At 41.1% G+C, this 19,442-nt stretch overlaps 1 long non-coding RNA gene across 2 annotated transcripts; it reads left to right on the top strand.

The window, feature by feature from the left end:
* Nucleotides 1-209: 209 nt before the first annotated feature.
* On the top strand, nt 210-12,747 carry LOC119850581. Of its 2 annotated transcripts, none has more exons than XR_005290962.2 (2): nt 210-483; nt 10,362-12,747. It is a non-coding gene; the product is annotated as an uncharacterized LOC119850581 (long non-coding RNA). The 2 variants fall into 2 exon arrangements; XR_005290963.1 differs by lacking the exon at nt 210-483 and adding an exon at nt 3,236-3,393.
* Nucleotides 12,748-19,442: the final 6,695 nt, after the last annotated feature.

Below are 19,442 nucleotides of genomic sequence, written 5' to 3'. Positions count from 1 at the left end.
GCTGAGTGGGTGCTAGAGCTATGGGGAAGTGGCCCAGGGAAGGCAGGCAGTGATGGGGAGTGGAGGAAGGCAGCAAGCGGCTGCCCCTCAACGGTCCCTGGGCTGGAGCCCAGAGTAGTGGGAGGGCCTGGGTTCTTTCCCCCCCTTGCACCACACCGTGCCACAAGGGAGTATGGACCATGGACCGCACCTTGTCCCTAAGGTAAGGGACTAGACACTGGGGCAGCAGGTGGCCATGAAAGCAGGTGTGCACTGCTGATATACCCCTGGAAGGGGGGAGAATGGAGTAATGGGCACTGCTGGAGAGGACACTGCGGTCTAGAGAGCGACGATGTCCTGGTGGTGGAGACAACACAGCCGAGCAGACAATGTGCAAGACACCACCTGCAGAAGGTGTTCCACAGCTGAATGAGCAAATTCCCAGAGCAAGCCAGCAGGAGGCATAGCAGTGGTGAATCTGTGCCGCATTAATCTCCATAAAGGGTTTGTTCTGTTTTTAACTGTAAAAAGGGGTGGGGAATAATATAGCTTCTAGCCAGCCCTCCTTCAATTCACTAAGGTGTTAACTTGTTTCTGATCAGATACAGCAAAGCTCTTCTAGAGGTGCCAGCATCAAAAATGCAAAATCCAAACACCTGAGCTAGCTATGGTACAACTTTCACACAAAAAAAGACCTTGTATGTGGGAGATGGATGGGAGGAAGTTGGGGGCTGGAGAAGGAAAGGCAATCTTACCTGGTTAAAAATCTTTGTCCAGCTTCAGATGTGAGAACGAGTAGAAATAAAATTGACCGTCCAAAGCTCTTGTTTAATAATTTAAGATGTTTTGTGGCAGTGGAGAAAGAGTTAAAAAACTTAGCCTGTCTAGAATAGTTGTTCTCCAGCAGGTCGCCAGGGCTGGCTTAGACTTACTGAAGCCCTTGGGCTTTGGACCTGCCTGGGGCAGCAGGGCTTGGGCCGCGCTCAGGCTTCAGTTTCCCCTCCTGGTGTCATGTAGTAGTTTTTGTTGTCAGAAGGGGGTTGTGATGCAATGAAGTTTGAGAACCCCTGGTCTCAAAGAAACCACCAGGGTATGATTTTATTTGCTAATTGTGCAATTTTAAAAGGCCCTTAAATAATGAAGTTTTCTATATATCCCCAGAAAGTATACAGCAGGAGTGCAGGCTTCTCCATAGCCTCTGCTAATGTTTCTCGACCATGGCTCGGAGGTACAACCTTTGGAGGAAGAGAGAATAAATCACTTCCTGCAAGAGGGGATGGTCCCAGAGCGTGGGCTGTGCCCAAATGTTTATACAACCATTAAACAGCCCTTTACCCTGAGCCCCGCAAGCCTGAGTCAGCTGGTACTGGCCAGCCACAGGTGTCTAATTGCAGTGTAGACATACCTTCTGATGAACATGCCAACAGCAGTGTCAATTGTAGTAGTTTTGTGATGTAAGCATTTGTCTGCTGGGAGCAGGACAGACTATTAACTCACTTCAACTCAGCTGCCAAACAAGTGGCCAGTTTCTCTTTTTTTTTTTTTTTCTTTTAAGTTTCATGTAGTTAGGTTTGAGTTTGTTTCTTGATTCGACTTGACTTTATAACATGTTGTTGTGTAACTTAATTCTTACAATGTCAAGTCAAAAAGGAAGAACAAAAAATTTGGGTGTCTTGATCAATTTTTTGGGCCCACCACTGACCTGGTAGGTGACTATGGGCAAGTCATGTCACTGCTCTGTGTCCCCACCTGTAAAATTGGAACAATGATATTGGCTCCCATGTGTAAAGCGCTTTGAGATCTGACTAAAAAAATACTGTTTAAGAGCTAAGTATTGGGCTGGCGAACCAGCAGAACAGTCATTCAATGCTTGTTACTTTAGGATGAAGAAGCCAGAAAGATGGTCAAATCACTATCTTTCTCTGCCTCATCCCTGAACTGTGAATCAGAGAGAGACCGATTTTTATGTGCTTTACAAAAAAACTAACTAGATTAACTTTATGGAATGATGGAGCAGAAAGATGGCAACACATTTCAATGCATGTAGTATGCTGAATGACTACTCCTGGCTCAGAGCCTGAACCTCTGAGTGGACAACTGTCCTCAAATCCCATTGTCTTTAATAGGAGAGGAGGGCACTCAGCACCTCTCAAAAGGTACTCAATGTCTTGCAGGATTGAGCTCTTCGTTGTCAATACCTGTTATCCCACTATTCCATATGCTGACTCTACTTAAAGATGCCTTAAAGACTTGGCATGAAGCCATTGCATTATTGTAACTTCCTTTCTGGGACACTGTCTCCTTCTGTTTTGTTTATGGATCTCATTACCAAAACCTTAAGCTACATTGAACAAGTGAATTATAAATTAAGGATTTTGTGCAGGAAAAAATAGAGATTTGAACTTTTGTAATGTTCAGGGGTCTGTGCAAACTCAACAGTCTTGGGCTAGCTTTCTATTTATTTATTTAAATATAGTTTAAAAAAATCTTAAACTACAGATGTGAAATTTGGTGGGTATAATTTTCAGGAGCTTCTGCAGCCCATACTCATGTTGTCCCACTGGATTTTAATAGGGACGACTGTACTTGTGGGAGTAAATATTGCTTATGACAAATAAGTGTTGCAGAGTTGAGACCTGGATTATCGGCATGAGTTGTCTCAGTTTAGTGAAGCTTTCAATAAATCTGTGACAAAACCTGAAACAGAGCAAATTTTGTCTGGTTTGGGATTGTTATGAAATTTTTCTCACTGTTCTAGTTTAATCATGTTTCACATCCTGGCCCCCAAATTAGTTAACACTCACTTTTCAAAAATGGTTTAAAAAGAGGATGCATTGATGCTGTTTACAGGCTAACCAGAACTGGCTGGTAAAACCAGGGCTGGCTCTACAGTTTTGGCCACCCCAAGCTGTGGGGAAAAAAAACCTGCCACTGCAGCTGGCAAAGGGGAAAAGCTGCCGCCGAATTGCTGCCCCTTTCGAACTGCACCTACTTGGAATGCTGGTCCCTGGAGCCAGCCCTGGGTAAAACATTTATAATTGCGTGATGCCATTAATCTGACTAAAAGCAGGTTGAACCATGGAAAATTTGAGGCCAAAAAGTATTGGGTGTTAAACATGTAAAGGGGTGTTACACAATCACAGGGTGGTAATTTCAGTTCTCACAAAATGGTGTGAGTTCTTGTAATATCTGCACACATGGCTGATACAGTTTTTTTTTTTTTTTTTTGCGCAGGATAGTCCTTATTTTGGCTCCACTCTTGCCCTGAGCTCTGTGTGGGTGAACTCCTGCACTTGGTCAGAGACCCAGTGAAGTCAACAAGGCGCTGTGTGCTCACAGGGGTAGTCTTGCACTGGATCAAGGCCTCTGTGGGGTCTGTTCCCTATCCTGTTGCTCGAGGCCGTATCATGTGAAGTGAGTGAACAACAATGTATTTTTAAAACACCAGTGTAGAGTTAGATTTTGAGGCCCTTTTCTCGGGTCTGTGAAGCTTGCTTTGCACTGGTGCAAAGGAGATTTAAATTCAGTGAATCCAGCTCTGCAGTTGTAGTGATTTCTCCTCCGCACCACTCCGCCTCCTCCACTCCTGGCTGCTGGCAACATGGAAACCATATGGTCTAAACAGACTGGAGATCTTGCAGTCTGACTTGATTTAAAACCAACCTCACATTTCCAAGCGAGTTGGAGGGAAAAAACAAAATAGAAATATCTCTACTATTTAGAAAATTGTCCAGCAGAAAACAGTTTACACCAGTTATTCTTAACATCCCAATCTCAGAACCAAATCTTTGCTGGAATGAAAAAAACATAATTTGTTTGATAAATTATGAAGAGCAGCTTGATTCAATATTCAGCTACTTCATAGTGCTTGGCAGAGCTACTGCTCATGAAGATATCCTTAGTGCATTTGCTACTGAATAAGTAATAGATTTTTGCAACACAAATGCACCCTGTGCTCAAGGAATTTTTCTTGAAAATTCAGATATTTCTTTGTTGAAATGATCAATCTTGTATCAGATCTTGTTGTATTTCAGATTAATCACTATTGTGTTATCTGTTTGATGGACAAAAGATAAGCCCTGATCCAGCAAAGCATTTAAGCATGTGCTTAAAGTTAAGCACGTCTATCTCATTGAAATCAGTGTGACTGCTCTTATACTTAAAGATAAGTGCATGCATAAGTGCTTTGCTCGATCTGGACCATGTATCTTTTATGATGGAGGGTATTGGTAGCTGCCACCAAGGGTATCTTTGATCTGTGGGGATTCACAGGCCTCACTGAAGCTGATGGGCATATTAGTCACTTTTCATTCAGCATAAATGAGGGAGCAATTAAATGCCCCTTTGTTTTTGTTTTTTTTTTTTTTTTTTGATAGCTGAAACAATAGAAGCCATGGCCAAAATCATGGACAAGAATGCAACTCTGTAGTAGAGGCTAAGTCCTGTGAGCCAAGGGGTTTCCCTGGGAACTGACTGCAAATGCAGGGGTTTGGGATTCATTGGACTGAAGCCGCTTGTGTGTGCAGAAAGACTGCAAAAAGCAGCCAGGAGACAGCTGGAGAGGCACTAGTAGTGTGCCTTAAGAGGAAGTAAAGAGAGAGCCTAAGGTCCCAAATATTGGCTAAACTGGCTGCTCAGGCCAGAAGGGTAACATAGCAGTTAGAAAATCCAAGGTCTTATTCTCGCCTCAGTTACACTTGTGGAAATTAGAAATAATGCCATTGAAGTCAATGCTCTTGCATCGGGTCAACTGGTGTTAGTTAGATCAAAATTAGGGCCCCATGTTCTAAAATAACCTGCGCAGCCACCAGGGTGCCAATATGTTAATCTAGGACTGGTCTATCACGGTGGTTTTCTGAGCCAAGACTGTTCCAGCCATTTATAAATAAAGCCTGTCGGTGCAATCACCTGTGCTCTTCCCTATCATCTCACCCCAACCCATAATCGGCCTATCTTTAATGCATGGAAAAGACATCAGTCTCACAGCCAATTACTAACAGTCTCTTTCCAGTCTCTGCTCTGGCAGCCTATTTTTAGATTTAAAAACCTATGCTTAAAGACACTTTTTTTTTTATTGTAAAAATAATATAAAAGGGAGAATATATACAAAGTAGTAGTCTCTAGGGATGAGACAAAGAAGCAGGACACAGGACTTCTCTGCTTCTTTCCTAACTCTGCCACTGGCTCTCTAGGTAGTCTTTAGAAAATCCCTTAGGCCAAAATTTCCGAACTTGGATGCCTGAAGTTAGGTGCATATGGGCCTGATCCAATGCCCATTGAGGTCAATGGAAAGACGCCCATTTGCTTCAGTGGGTGTTGGACACTAAATAAATGTATAATTGAGAATCAAAGCCACAATTTTTGTAAAACCCTTTGAGATTCTCAAAGCTGCTATAAAATAACCCATGGTATTTCTATAATATGAGGTAACAATCTGCTAGCCAGCGTGCATAAATTTTTTTTTTAAAATGGATATTTAAATACATGTCCAGTTTTTTAAAATTTAAACCTATTTAAAATTTTTGAAATTGGCAACCTGTGTTAAGGCCTACACTTATAAGCAGTTAAAACCATTTAAATTAAATATGAAAATGAGTACATGCTTGCAAGTTTTTAAAGAAAATCAAACCACTGAACTGTTGTCATTGGCTGAGCACCTGGAACCGGAGTTTGTTGAAGTGCTAAACCAGCTTTTGACAGCAATAGCCTCTTCTGCAAATACATGAAAAATATTTTCTTCATTTTAGCTTATTCAACCTGCCAGTTCAATGACTAGTTGATTCAAAGTTAAGAAACTGATTGGGAGTTGGAAAAAACAGGAAAGTCTGTATTCTTCTTCCAATCTATGAATAAAATGAAGAGTGAGAGGTTGAGATCTACTAGTTTTAAAATCTTGAATGACATAGTGACCAGCAACAATCAGTTCAATTCACTAATTAAAAATACTACTTTTGTCTAATAGATCAATTCATTTTAAATGCAAACCAAAGCTTCCTGCTGATTTAAATTGGAATTAAAATCAGTGATTTAAATTAGTCCACCTGCTGCTAGCACCACACTGCTGTCCCTGAATGAAAGAACAGGATTCTTTAAAAAATGCTGTAGCAGTAGCTGGTTCACTGCACTTCCCATCTTGTGAATTCAGGTCCACCTGGGCCAAATTTGTGGGCAAAGGTAATTCATAGTTCAAGGGATGGACCCTACTCTCCTGCCTAGGTCCTTACCCTGATGTGTGCTGTCCCAGAATGAGAAATCAAGCAGAAAAAAGTAATACCTCCTCAATATAATAATCAAATCCCCAGCTCAATGACAGAGCTGAAAAAATAAACAAGACATCTGAAACAAAATGGATCTACATAGCCATAAACTGGTGTGTTCTATCCAGTTTATTTAGGAGAAAAATAAAACCTGCCTTCTGACCAGATAAAAACATATCCAAATGGTTCTTCCTCCTTGCCCAATATCCATGAATATAGAAAGGGAAAAATAAAGCTTTTCAGCCTTGCCCACACATGGGGTCCATTTTCAGTGCAGTGTATGGGATAATAGATGTTGAAGAGACTGTTAATAATAGTTTTCAGAGTAGCAGCCGTGTTAGTCTGTATTCGCAAAAAGAAAAGGAGTACTTGTGGCACCTTAGAGACTAACAAATTTATTAGAGCATAAGCTTTCGTGAGCTACAGCTCACTTCATCGGATGCATTTGGTGGAAAAAAGAGGGGAGATTGATATACACACACAGAGAACATGAAACAATGGGTTTATCATACACACTGTAAGGAGACTTCGGAGACTTCTGGCTCTGTCAATCTGCGCTACATTGACATCATCATCTGGACCCATGGAAAAGAAGCCCTTGAGGAATTCCACCATGATTTCAACAATTTCCATCCCACCATCAACCTCAGCCTGGACCAGTCCACACAAGAGATCCACTTCCTGGACACTACGGTGCTAATAAGCGATGGTCACATAAACACCACCCTATATCGGAAACCTACTGACCGCTATTCCTACCTACATGCCTCTAGCTTTCATCCAGATCATACCACACAATCCATTGTCTACAGCCAAGCTCTACGATATAACCGCATTTGGTCCAACCCCTCAGACAGAGACAAACACCTACAAGATCTCTATCATGCATTCCTACAACTACAATACCCACCTGCTGAAGTGAAGAAACAGATTGACAGAGCCAGAAGAGTACCCAGAAGTCACCTACTACAGGACAGGCCCAACAAAGAAAATAACAGAACGCCACTAGCCATCACCTTCAGCCCCCAACTAAAACCTCTCCAACGCATCATCAAGGATCTGCAACCTATCCTGAAGGATGACCCATCACTCTCACAGATCTTGGGAGACAGGCCAGTCCTTGCTTACAGACAGCCCCCCAATCTGAAGCAAATACTCACCAGCAACCACACACCACACCACAGAACCACTAACCCAGGAACCTATCCTTGCAACAAAGCCTGTTGCCAACTCTGTCCACATATCTATTCAGGGGACACCATCATAGGGCCTAATCACATCAGCCACACTATCAGAGGCTCGTTCACCTGCGCATCTACCAATGTGATATATGCCATCATGTGCCAGCAATGCCCCTCTGCCATGTACATTGGTCAAACTGGACAGTCTCTATGTAAAAGAATGAATGGACACAAATCAGACGTCAAGAATTATAACATTCAAAAACCAGTTGGAGAACACTTCCATCTCTCTGGTCACTCGATTACAGACCTAAGAGTGGCTATCCTTCAACAAAAAAGCTTCAAAAACAGACTCCAAGGAGAGACTGCTGAATTGGAATTAATTTGCAAACTGGATACAATTAACTTAGGCTTGAATAGAGACTGGGAATGGATGAGTCATTACACAAAGTAAAACTATTTCCCCATGTTATTTCTCCCCCCCACCCCACCCCCCCCACTGTTCCTCAGCTATTCTTGTTAACTGCTGGAAATAGCCTACCTTGCTTGTCATCATGAAAGGTTTTCCTCCTTCCTGCCCCTGCTGCTGGTGATGGCTTATCTTAAGTGCTCACTCTCCTTACAGTGTGTATGATAAACCCATTGTTTCATGTTCTCTGTGTGTGTATATAAATCTCCCCTCTGTTTTTTCCACCAAATGCATCCGATGAAGTGAGCTGTAGCTCATGAAAGCTTATGCTCTAATAAATTTGTTAGTCTCTAAGGTGCCACAAGTACTCCTTTTCTTTTTAATAATAGTTGTGCACCTAATTACCTCAGCACAGCACTACATGTTTACCCACATTGTCAGTGCATCTGTGTTCTGGTTTCTAATTAGAGCTCTGTGTGTGTGTGTGTGCGTGCGCGTGTGTCTTCCCCCCTCCCATCCCAAATTCTTTCATTTATCTAAAAGAGGAGCTCAGGAAGTGAAATGACAACAAGCACATTAAGTACTGACGTGTCATGCCTCTCCAGGGAACACAGATGGGGGCTTCAGCTACAGCAGGTGTTGTGATGATAGATCGCAGCTCAAGCGCACAATTATTGTGAATCGTCTGTATGGGCCTATTGTCTAGATGCCTCTAACTTGGTCACATGCTACATAAGGCAGTGGTGGTGCTGATGGGGGATAATCCAGTTGATGCTTTTGTTCTGGGAAATGAAAAGGATGTTCTCCCATCACCTTTCTTCCATAATGCAACATTCACTTATAGCTTTCACCACCAGCTCCATAGTCAGACTGTGTTTGTGTAAGTGAGGTGGGAGATGGGTAGAGGAAATAGCCTGATTATTATTCTCTCAAATATATTTTCTAACCTTCCAAGGGAACATTGTTTGTTTGTTTGTTTGTTTGAATATAAAATAAATGAGCCAGGTTCTAAGGTTAATAGCTATTATTGTACATGCTATAATCTAAACAATATTTTTGGCTGTTTTAATTAAGACTAGACTGGACAAAGCATTAGGTAATAATCCTGCCCTGGTAGGGGGATGGGTAAAATGGGCCAACTGATGTTTTCCATCTATAACTACCATGAATTAATTGTTGAAATACTTCACAGCTCACATCCCCCTAAGTCCTTGGAGGAACTCTGGTGGACAGTGACATAAAAACCCACAATCTGGGCCTAAATTAATAGGAATGGTTTAAACCCTGCCCCCCCCACCCAAACCCCTTTAAATAAATCTTTAGTTTTGTCAGTTAATTGGTTGGAAAGGATTCTTTAATCCAATGGATTTGGAGTGAGACACATCTTGGATCATTAATTTTTTTTTTTTGAAGACACTTTAAAGTAGCAGCATTTTAGACCAGCTTATGCTTAGTAGATGTATGAGATATGGGTTAGTCGGCTCACTGAACTTTTAGTACTATAAAGAGGAGAAGAAAGATGAATAGATCATGTTGTTCAATCGTGACCCAATCTGGACATGTGGTGGGGAAAAAGAGGAGTAAATTATTGAGGAGAGGGAGGGATGGTGTTTGCAAGGATGGAGAAGGGAAGTTTTAGGAGGGAAGATAAGTAACTATTTTTGCCATGTTAAATTTGCCTTGATGGCAGGGCATCTAAGAATTAAACAGCAGAAGATAAAAGATCAGGTGCAGAGGTAGATTTGGGAGTCATCAGCACAGAGATTCTATTTCAGAAGATGCAGTAATGATAATTTAATATTTCACCTAAAAAGAAACATTTAACATTGCAGGAGAAAATTATAGACATTACCAATATTCTTGTGGCTTCTCTTAATTTTTCTTTTTAAATTCTATTACTGTACATCCTCTTTTTTCTGTGTGATCTTAAAGATTTTGTGAATAAAGAAAGGAGGAAAGAAAGTAGCCATTAAAAAATAGTTACTTCAAATTTCAGTCAGCTGTGTAGTCCTGGCTCATTGAGAAATGAATGTTGGGGTGGAAGTCAATCCTTCAAGGGACAAGCATATAGCAAAGTAATCCTCTGGAAGAGCATTTTTAATCCATCTGGCCTATACCCTAATCTGGTTTACCTATAGTTTAGTTTGTAGGCTCATTTAAAAAAAATCTTCATGAACAGCTGTTTAATTCGACACAATTTCAGAATCATTCTTTAGGGCACTAGCAGTATTCCTAGACAATTCCTTTATAATCCTGCACTGCTGTTCTTCTATTGCAAGCTATTGAAATTAAACCAGTAGACTTTGCACAGTATGTGAGGATGGGACAAAGTCTCTTGCTTAGCTCTTCCGCTGCCAAAATTATATCTTTGAAGCTGTTTTGTTGGACGGGGGAAAATAGTCAACCTGTAAAAAAACAGAAAGAAAGCCCCATCTGTTACTCTAGTGCTATAGATAAAATTTGATGTGTGTGTCTTATTTTCTTAAGTTTTACAATAAAAATTACTTAGAAATGCTGATCTTTTTCTTTCCACAGGTTCAGAGTTCTACCTTGACTTGAACATCCCAAGGACTGGATATTTATCTCAATTGTCCAAACATCAGGAGGTTCCTCATGGCGCTGCTTCCCCCACTCTCGATGGGTCTCAGTATCCCCTACCTAATATCTTCCTGGGAGGAAGTTTACGTTAGCTAGCCCCAGCCAGCCTCTTCAGGTGCCAATAGGATTAACTTCCTTTCTCCACAGTGTAATCTAGGAGTAGTGTTGCACACACCTTCCCCCTCTCCCAGTAAAATGGCCATTCTTGTCGTATTTCAGAACATCCATTTCAAGGCCTTGCTGAGTATCAGAGATGAAAATATCATCTTAATATTTCAGCTCCTCAAAGGTTCAGTTTTAAATTTGGTTCTAAAATTAGGCAAGATCCACAAGGAGGTGGGTTTGGGAAAGAGGGGCTTCTTAATGCAGTCAAACCAGTTTGACCATCTCTGCTTAGCCTCTACTTATGGTAGAGAATAATCACAGTTTTCCCTTCCCATGCCTCAGCACTCGAAGGTTACAGTAACGTTGCTGAATTCACTCATTTATCCTCTTACTGATGAAGAGAATGATACCCTCCCCATTGCCCTCTTTGGAGTGGAGCCTGGATTTTGAAGATTACTTGGATGCCAGCCAAAGGGCAGCTGTACAGGATAAGAGTCCTGTTAGCTGTAGTTTTGCACATATAATTACATTTATGCTAGTATTTGATGCATTTCTCAATGTAAATGTAGGGAATGCTACCATTAATGTTGCTGCAGAGGTGCAGTAAATGTCTGAGATAAACCCATACAGTGTGTTCAATTGTGACATTCTTCTGAAGGATTCCCATGACATGTATAGAATTTGTGGGTTCTATATATAGTCTTGCAAAAGGTACCTCTAAGTCCTCTGAGCTTAGAATGCAGTCCAGTTGGACTGATGCAACTGTTTTACAGGATTGCCTTCTGTATTGCTTATGTTAAAATTGATCGTGGCACTACAATTATCTTTTAATCACCGCTTCAGGCTAGCATTCTGGTGAAATGGACTGGTTCAATTATTCCTAATTCAGACATTCCCTTAAGTAATCAAGTTGTGCATGATTCCAGATCTTAAACTAATCCAGAACTCTACTTATCATTGCTGTATCTAGATTAGGCTTTTTCTAAAAATTTCCCACTATTGCTGTTGCAACAGTAGAGTGTCACTGATTCTAGCATAGGCTGCCTGAAACAGATTTTACCAGTGTGTTACCTATTCCCTCTCACGCTAGGTCAAGATGACTGTGTGGTATAAATGCTGATGATCAGTCTATCGTGTTCTCAGACTTGCTAACACTGACCTGAACTGGTTCTAGAGTGATGGTAGGAGATTTTTCAGAAAAAATTCCTTGTAGACAAGGCCTCCTAGAGGAGACTCTCAGGCACTGAAATCTCACTTGGTTCCTTCATTTAAGTAGCATGATCCACTAATTATGACTGGAGAGAAAGCAAATTATTTGTAAAATTCTGCAGGAACTGGATGGTTATTGGCAAAGGGGATCTTCCACTTCTAAATCACTGGTTTGACTCTGTCCCACAATGGTAGCAACCAACTTTGTGCAGTAACCTTTGTGAAAGTCAAGGTCAGTGAAAACTATTAAAAAAACTAGACTAGATACGATAAATTGATTTCCCCGATGGATTGATCGCTGCCTGCCAATCTGGGAGGTAGTGAAGACATACCCTTAAACCTAAAGATCATGGTCACATTTGATACTGATTTTTCTCTTTATGTACTAACATGCTGAATCAGCCCTTCTTTGAATTTACTTCCCCCTCCATTTTGAGATCAGTCAAATAATCCACAGTTTTTATCCCTTAAACAGCCTGTTGAGTAAGGAAGGAAACCAGCAACTGTATTAAAGGTTTTAAAAAGACAAGACTTCATAAACAGTACACCAGGATAATCTTATTCAATGACTCTGGCCATGTGTAGTATTTCCCCTCAGGGCTAGAATTTTTGCTCATGGACAGTCTCGGGAGGATTTGAAAGGATTGCATGTGCTTATGTCAGATTAGTTTGTGTTCCTTATGAAGGATTTGATTGAACTACTGATTCTTTTAATGCAACATTGCTAACAAAACTCAATGTACAGGTGTTTGCTTTTTATCCCACTTATGTCAATCAAATTAGGATTCAGAGCAGAGAGATTTCTAGCGTACTTTGCCACTAGTATATCTCACACATTACATGCTTTTCTAGGGACATCCCACTGAGACCAATTATACTATACCTTGCTTAAGACAGAGCTGTTTACTTTGATTATCTTATATTGAAAAAATGTACCAGGTGGTATGCTGCCCTCTAATATCCTGCAAGACATCTGCTTGTATCTGCATTAAAGTTGGTGTGGATCTCAGCAACACTAAATTTGACTTTTGGTTACCGTACAGGTCTAAGTGGAGGAGCCAGTTGCAAAAATGTAAATATATATATATATATGGAGTCTTTCCAGTGAAGCCAGTGGATTTACACTGATTGGAAGTTTTCCTAAGTTAATTAAGGTTTACCATGATTCAGTTTCTGTACAAACACTCCTTTATTAGTCCAAAGGCTACTTATTGGTTACATACAAAATATCAATACAAGTGTATATACATTCTTGTATTCTGTATCCTAGAAACAATAGGGTTGTAAATATTTTGACCAATGTGTATAACAGGTTTGGGGGTGGAAGACACCTTGCCAACAGTGAGAGACTCTGGAGTAGTAAGAAAAGCTCTGGCAAAAAAAAAAAAAAATTCTAAAGCTTGTCTTTTTATACACTGTAACAAACAAAGAATGTCATAACAGTGGTATTTCAAGTTTTACACAAACAATCCTCCTTTCTCATGCTTTTTAAATTACATGCTTTGGGCCTATCACTTCTGCTAATATTAAAAGCTCAATTTAAAATCATAGTACACTCAAGTCCAGTGCAGGCTTGTACTCCTACACCAGTGCAAAATTGGTGAGCGATATCAGATTCAGGCCCAATTAGATTATGAGCAAAGCATAGGCCAGTACTAAGTAGGATATGTTAGAAGGCAGGATACTCTTGTATGAGCCAAGAGAACCAATCTGATCACTATTTAAGATTAGCAGTTTTTGTAATTTAATTTTGATATTTAACTCTGGAATTTGTTTGGCCAAAATTTGCCCTTCCATGGGTGCAGACTAGAAGGCCCTAAATCAGGGATCTCAAAGTCCCAACTCGCAGGCTATCTGCAGCCCAAGAACCTCCTCACTCTCACCTGCGGAGGAGAGATGCATGCAGACATGCTACTGGCAATGTCTGCTGTAACCACCCCTCCCCGCAGCTCCCAGTGGCTGGGGGATCAGGACAGAGATACCATCACTCATCGCCAGGCAGAGACAGCTATGGAGGCAGTGTCACTTCCCCCGCCAGTGAAGATAAAACAATCAAAATACTGATCACAACTATCTGATGCACACCTTGTTGCAATCCTGAAGGTTTCAACTGCTCAGTCACTGAGGCCAAACATCAATAAACTGACAGAACTAAAGCATTGCCAGGTGTCTGTCAAAAACTAAACACTCTCTGGCAGGCAAAGAATTGTATTAAGTTGTAGGACAGTTTTTATTTCTAAGAAATTCAAACTAAAAAAAAACCAGTATAAACATTTTGTTTTCTGAACACCATCTTTAGAGACATTATTGATCTGCTGGGAGGATTTGAGGATGGGCACTAAGGCCCCAAGGCAAATTGAGTTTGAGACCCCTGCACTAAATTCTGTAGGACACAGATATCTAACTCTGATCCTGCACTGAGAACCATACAGATGGACTCCTGTGCCCACATGGTTCTCAGTTCAGGACTAGGACTTTAAATATATAAGCTGCATGAGCCCCTGTGCAATTACAGCTCATTCCCAGTAAAAATACTGTTTTGTTTTGTTTGTTTTTAAGGTCCTGGTAACACAGCACAGACTCACCACTGTTGCACCTCCTGCTGCTTACTCTGGGAATTAGCTCCTTTCTAGCCATGGAGCGCCCCTGCCGGTGGTGTCCTGCCCCTTGCCTGCTCTGCTATCTGGGACCCACGTTGCTCCTTGGCTTGCGGAGTCCTCTTTTGGACACAGCCCTCAGGCTGTGCCCCACTCAGTTCTCTCCCCTTCTAGTCCTCAAATCCCCAAAGTCTAGCCCCTTGCCTCAAGGCAAGCCACACTCTGTATCAGGCCATGCTCCTCCATGGCCAGGTGCAGTGTAAAGGGGGGGACCCAGGCCCATAGATCCTCTGGCAGTAGCCATGTCCTGCCCTCCTCATCTCCCCTCTACTGCTCGTATTCCCTGGGCCACTTCCCCTTGGCCCTTGCACCTTCTCGGCCCTTTCTTTCAGAGGCCTCAGCCTAGCAGGTATCAGGCTGGAACTTTCCCTCTGCTCCCCTGAGTTGGCCCAGTGCTGCTCTGTCTAAAGTGCTATCCCTCGGAGCTAGTCCTCCCTTGCTTGTCAGGGAGAGAATCCTGTCGCCTCTGCTTTGCAGCCTTTATATAAGGCCCAGCCTGGCCCTGATTGGCTGCTTTTCTGCCCTTCTCTGTTTGGGTGGGTTCTGTACACCCACTCCAAGGGCTGCTATTAACCCTTTGTCTGCCAAAGTGGGGCAATTACCCCACTACAGCCCTGTATCTCTGTAGGTGGCGATCAGTCTCTTGCCATTAAAGAGAGTGCCAAAAAGCTAAGGATAAAATCTGGCTATATTCTTCCTCTTTCCATAAATATTAGCTATCATTTTTGTGGTGGTGTTGGTTTTTTAAAAAAGCTGTTACCTCCTTAAGCAGTTGTATCCACTGATTGTTTTCTGATGTGTTCGTGTTGAACCATATCCTGGCTTAAAATAATAAATGCGCTAAAGTGGATGAAAGGTGGCAGGAAGGTCATGTTTTTTAAAGTAGTTAAAAGAAAGCACAGAATAGTGACTCAAATGGTGTGAACAGAGTTTTTCCTGAGGTAAACAACCTATGAATTAGGGGTTTTCAAGGCTTCTAATGACACTGTGACCAGTGCTTGAAGATTTTTTTCTCCCCTAAAAAAGTCCCTGCTACAGAATCAACACCCTAATCTACAATGGAGGTTGCAATACAAAGAGGACCCCCAAAACAAAAAAGCATTCACAAATAGCGCATTACCATTATGGTCCCATCAATGTGTTCTCCCAAACAACTCCTGAGATAGGAGCCTTAAAGTTCCTATTATCTGTTCCCTGCTGAGTCACATTTTTGTCTAAATGAAATAGGGCATTATATTAGCTGAGAGTGTATCCTTTAAACTGATTTAGATAAACCAGTGCAAAATCCCTGTGTGGACACTCAAATCAATTTAAACCTTGGTTTAACTCAATTGGTTTTGAATCCAAATTTTGGTGCAACTGTGTGTGTAAACATGGTTTCAGTTTTCAACCCTCATGTTACTCTTCCTACCTCTTTGCCTTCTGTCTGATAAGGCTCCACCTTCGCCAGCCAGGAAAAATCTAACCTTATGTTTTGTTGTGACTGGCTTGATCAGCAGCTCTTGCTTCCTAGGAATGGCTGTGTCAGGGCCTGTGTGATGTACCATTGTGGTCTTCCAATAATGAAGCTGTTAACATCAGAAACACAGACTGCATTTTCTGTTCTCAAGAAAAAACAAAATTGTATTTTAACAACAAAACCTAAGAACTATCACCTAAAGCTGGCACGCTTTCCCCTCAAGGACAATTGATACCATTTGAGAAACTTTCAAGCAAGGAATTTTCCCTTTTCAAATATTCTGTGAAAAGCAGAACCCTATTCAATGCCTTTTAAAGACAATGAGAGACTTTCCATTGATTTCAATGTGTGTTGAATCTGCCCCCTAAAGAGAGGGAGCTTGAAATAAAGATTTACTTGATTTTTTTTTTTAATGTCAAATGCTTTCACCAACTCCTTCCCCTGCCCCCCCCCCCCCCGTCTTTCCTTTACTTTTTGTCTGGTTGGTGTACAACCAAGAGAACCAAGTTCCTGGCATCAGAGCCCTAAACCCAAATTATTTTTAAAGTTATGACAGACAGAAAGGTAGAAAATATGGTAACTTAATTATGAGCCTACTAAACCATTGCAATAGATGCTATTTCCTCAACAAAAATGTTGTTTTGCTATGTAAATTAAGAGAGCCAGCAAACCTCTCTTCTCTTTGGAAGAACTTCCTTCTAAGCACCAAAACAGTAAGATCTTTGGGGCAGGAGCCATCTTATTGTTCTGTGTTTGTACAGGGCCTAGCACAAAGGAGTTCTGGTCCATGACTTTGGCTCCTAGGCACAATTGCAATACTAATAACAATTCAGAAGGAAAAGCTTCTGGTTCAAACTCATGAAATCTTCCACTTTTTATTGATTTAACATTGCTGTTCCCTGTTGCCAGAAATTCTACATCTAAGGACATACCTGCCATGGATCAATGTGATTCCAGGAATTGTGTTCAAGGCTTATGAAATGGGAAGACATGTTAATACTAAACTAAAATGAGGCCTATTGTAGTGCAGGCAGAGACCATCCGTGTTTTCCAACACAGCTTCAGATTCTGTGCATGACTAAACAATATTTTTCTAAAGTTTGACTTGCTTCTTACCCTTTTCAGTAGTTGTTACAATGGGAGTGGAGATAATAATAGTTCCTTACATTGTTTAAAAAAAAATGCTTGTGATGTGCTGTAACTAGGTAGGCTACAGTGGGTCAAGGCTAGTAAATATAAAAATAACCTTAATCAGCCCTAATCTCACAGATGGAATTGATAGTTTTAATGAACTGAGCCTGTCACTTTGATAAGTCACATTTTGTCAGATTCAAAAGAAAAATGCGTGTAATTTTGCCTTGATGCAACCCATGGAGTCAGCAAAAGTAGAGTGATTATCTTTTACTTTGATTTTGTACAACAGCAGATTAGGAGTCACAACGTGCTGTGATTGCACATTACAGATACATCAGATTTGTTTTCTTATATCTGTGAAGATGGAATGATTTCCAAGCTCCATTTAGGAAGTGAGCTTTTAAAAAGTTTGTTAAGAGTGTGAGATATAGCGACAACGTTATGCGGGGGCTGGGGAATGATTTACTGGCTTCTACAATGTCAGTTACTTAGTTTCTGGAGAATTTTTTTTTAAATGAAGCAGAGCTGATATATAGACGCTGTAAGAGGAAATGGTGTAAGCTACAAATCCAAGAGTGATGTTTAGAAAAGAAAAAATGAGTTCTAATGTTTAAACAATATTACTTATGGCTCATCATGGAATTTCAGCAATTTGTTGTGCATTAAACCTTTAGTGTAACAGCTGAGTTTTTGAGTTAACTGGTGTTCTCGTGCCTCCAGAAGTGCTGACAGAAATAAACAAAAGCCCAGCAAAATAATATAATGTATGAGTCTGCTGTTTATAATGAATGTATATTGTAGTAATACCTAGAGGTACCATTGTACTAGGTTCTCTACACATGACAAAGACAGTCCCTGCCCCAAAGAGTTTACAATCCAAGTATATGACAAAAGATGGATATAACAGGGAGAAGCACAAGGAAACCCTGAGACAATTATGACTAGTATAATAAGGCCACCAGCTGCTTACTTACAGAACACCTGAATTTTAAGGAGAGACTTGGAGGGTAATGAAGTGATGTTGCTCATTTTTACAGGGAGTCTCCTCCCAGGCATACTGAGCAATAGAGCAGAAAGAACCAAATTGCTTAGGAAAAATTGACTCAAGGACAATAAAAGCTGGCTTTGCTGGCAGAGCAGAGGTGGGAGTGAACAGCTCAATAGTGTATAAGAGCCCTGCTCTGCCTATATCATCTAAATTACATAACTGGTGCAACTCCAATAATTCAGACATCTCAGGGGAAAGTGAAAACCTTTAGATAAGGGCGAGTTTGGCTGACTGGTAGCCTCTGAAGCTCCCTAATAGTGCAGGGAAAAAAGATCCTGAAATCAGTTCAGTGGAAACAGGTCAGGCTACTTAAAATGCCTAAAACTAGGTCCACACTATGGTCCCTATTGGTTATAAAATCTGTTTAGATGAGCCGGTTTTGAAACAGTTAGAAAATGTCCACACCATAGACAGGCCCTTAGAATCCAAAGGGCTTGAAGAATCCACCTGGTCTTTGATTCTCCCAGGAAGTGGTAACAGTTTTGAAGGGCTTGCAGATTTGTAGGATTAGGGAACTTTATAGGATTTTTCTTTTGAAGGTTATGCAATCCTGCCCAAGACATTATTGGTAGAAGAGATTACTATAACACTTCTTGGCTGTGTACAGCCTTTAAATTTAATTCTCTTTCTTTTCAATTACTTTGTGTGAATGGATATAAAATCCTAGCAATGTGGGATATGGTGAGATTATCTGAAGTTTAGTTGCCATTGTTCCAGGGCTCTGGAAAAGGGTTTAGGAAACTCTGTTTCCCTATTGTTTTAAATAGAGTCTCATTATAGGAGGGTGTGTTGGTACCCCCTATTATTAAAATTGTTTACCACTTCCCATTTATATAATCTGTTTTTGGTTGCTTATGATGTTGCCAAACTTTAACTGTTTGGACTGAAACATTCCATGCCATGTGTCTGCATCTGCCTGAATTTTTTGGAAACTTTCAGCCAAAATGATTCAGATATTTCCAAGAACCAGGGAAGGGAAAAATACATAGTTGTTCCCATGTTAAAAATTCTAGCAACTTTTTCTTTAAACAGCAATAATGCCCCCATGCTTCGCAACACGGGCTTGAAATTTGGCAGGGGCAGGGGCATTTGTGTCAGAGATGTGTTTTGCGCCATCCCTGTGACAACTTGTCCAAATTTGGCCATGTTGTAAGCCTTTCAAAAATCTCAGTTCCCAGATGCTCAGCAGAGATGTCTTGAGTTCTAGCAGCTAAAATCACTGAAAATTCCATCCTCACTGAGCATGCTTGAGCAGGACCGAAGCAAGGCTGGGTGCAAGGCAGGAGCAGCAGGAACAAGGTAACATAGGAGCAAGCACAGTGGTGGACATGTGCTTTGAGTAGCCAGCAAGCTGCTGCTGGTTTAACAGCCAGCCTGATGGCCTCTCCAGACACTCAGGTGGCATG

Source organism: Dermochelys coriacea, chromosome 2 (assembly GCF_009764565.3).
Source record: "Dermochelys coriacea isolate rDerCor1 chromosome 2, rDerCor1.pri.v4, whole genome shotgun sequence".
In the NCBI taxonomy this organism is placed as follows: domain Eukaryota; kingdom Metazoa; phylum Chordata; order Testudines; family Dermochelyidae; genus Dermochelys; species Dermochelys coriacea.
This window is presented reverse-complemented; position numbering and strand designations above follow the sequence as displayed.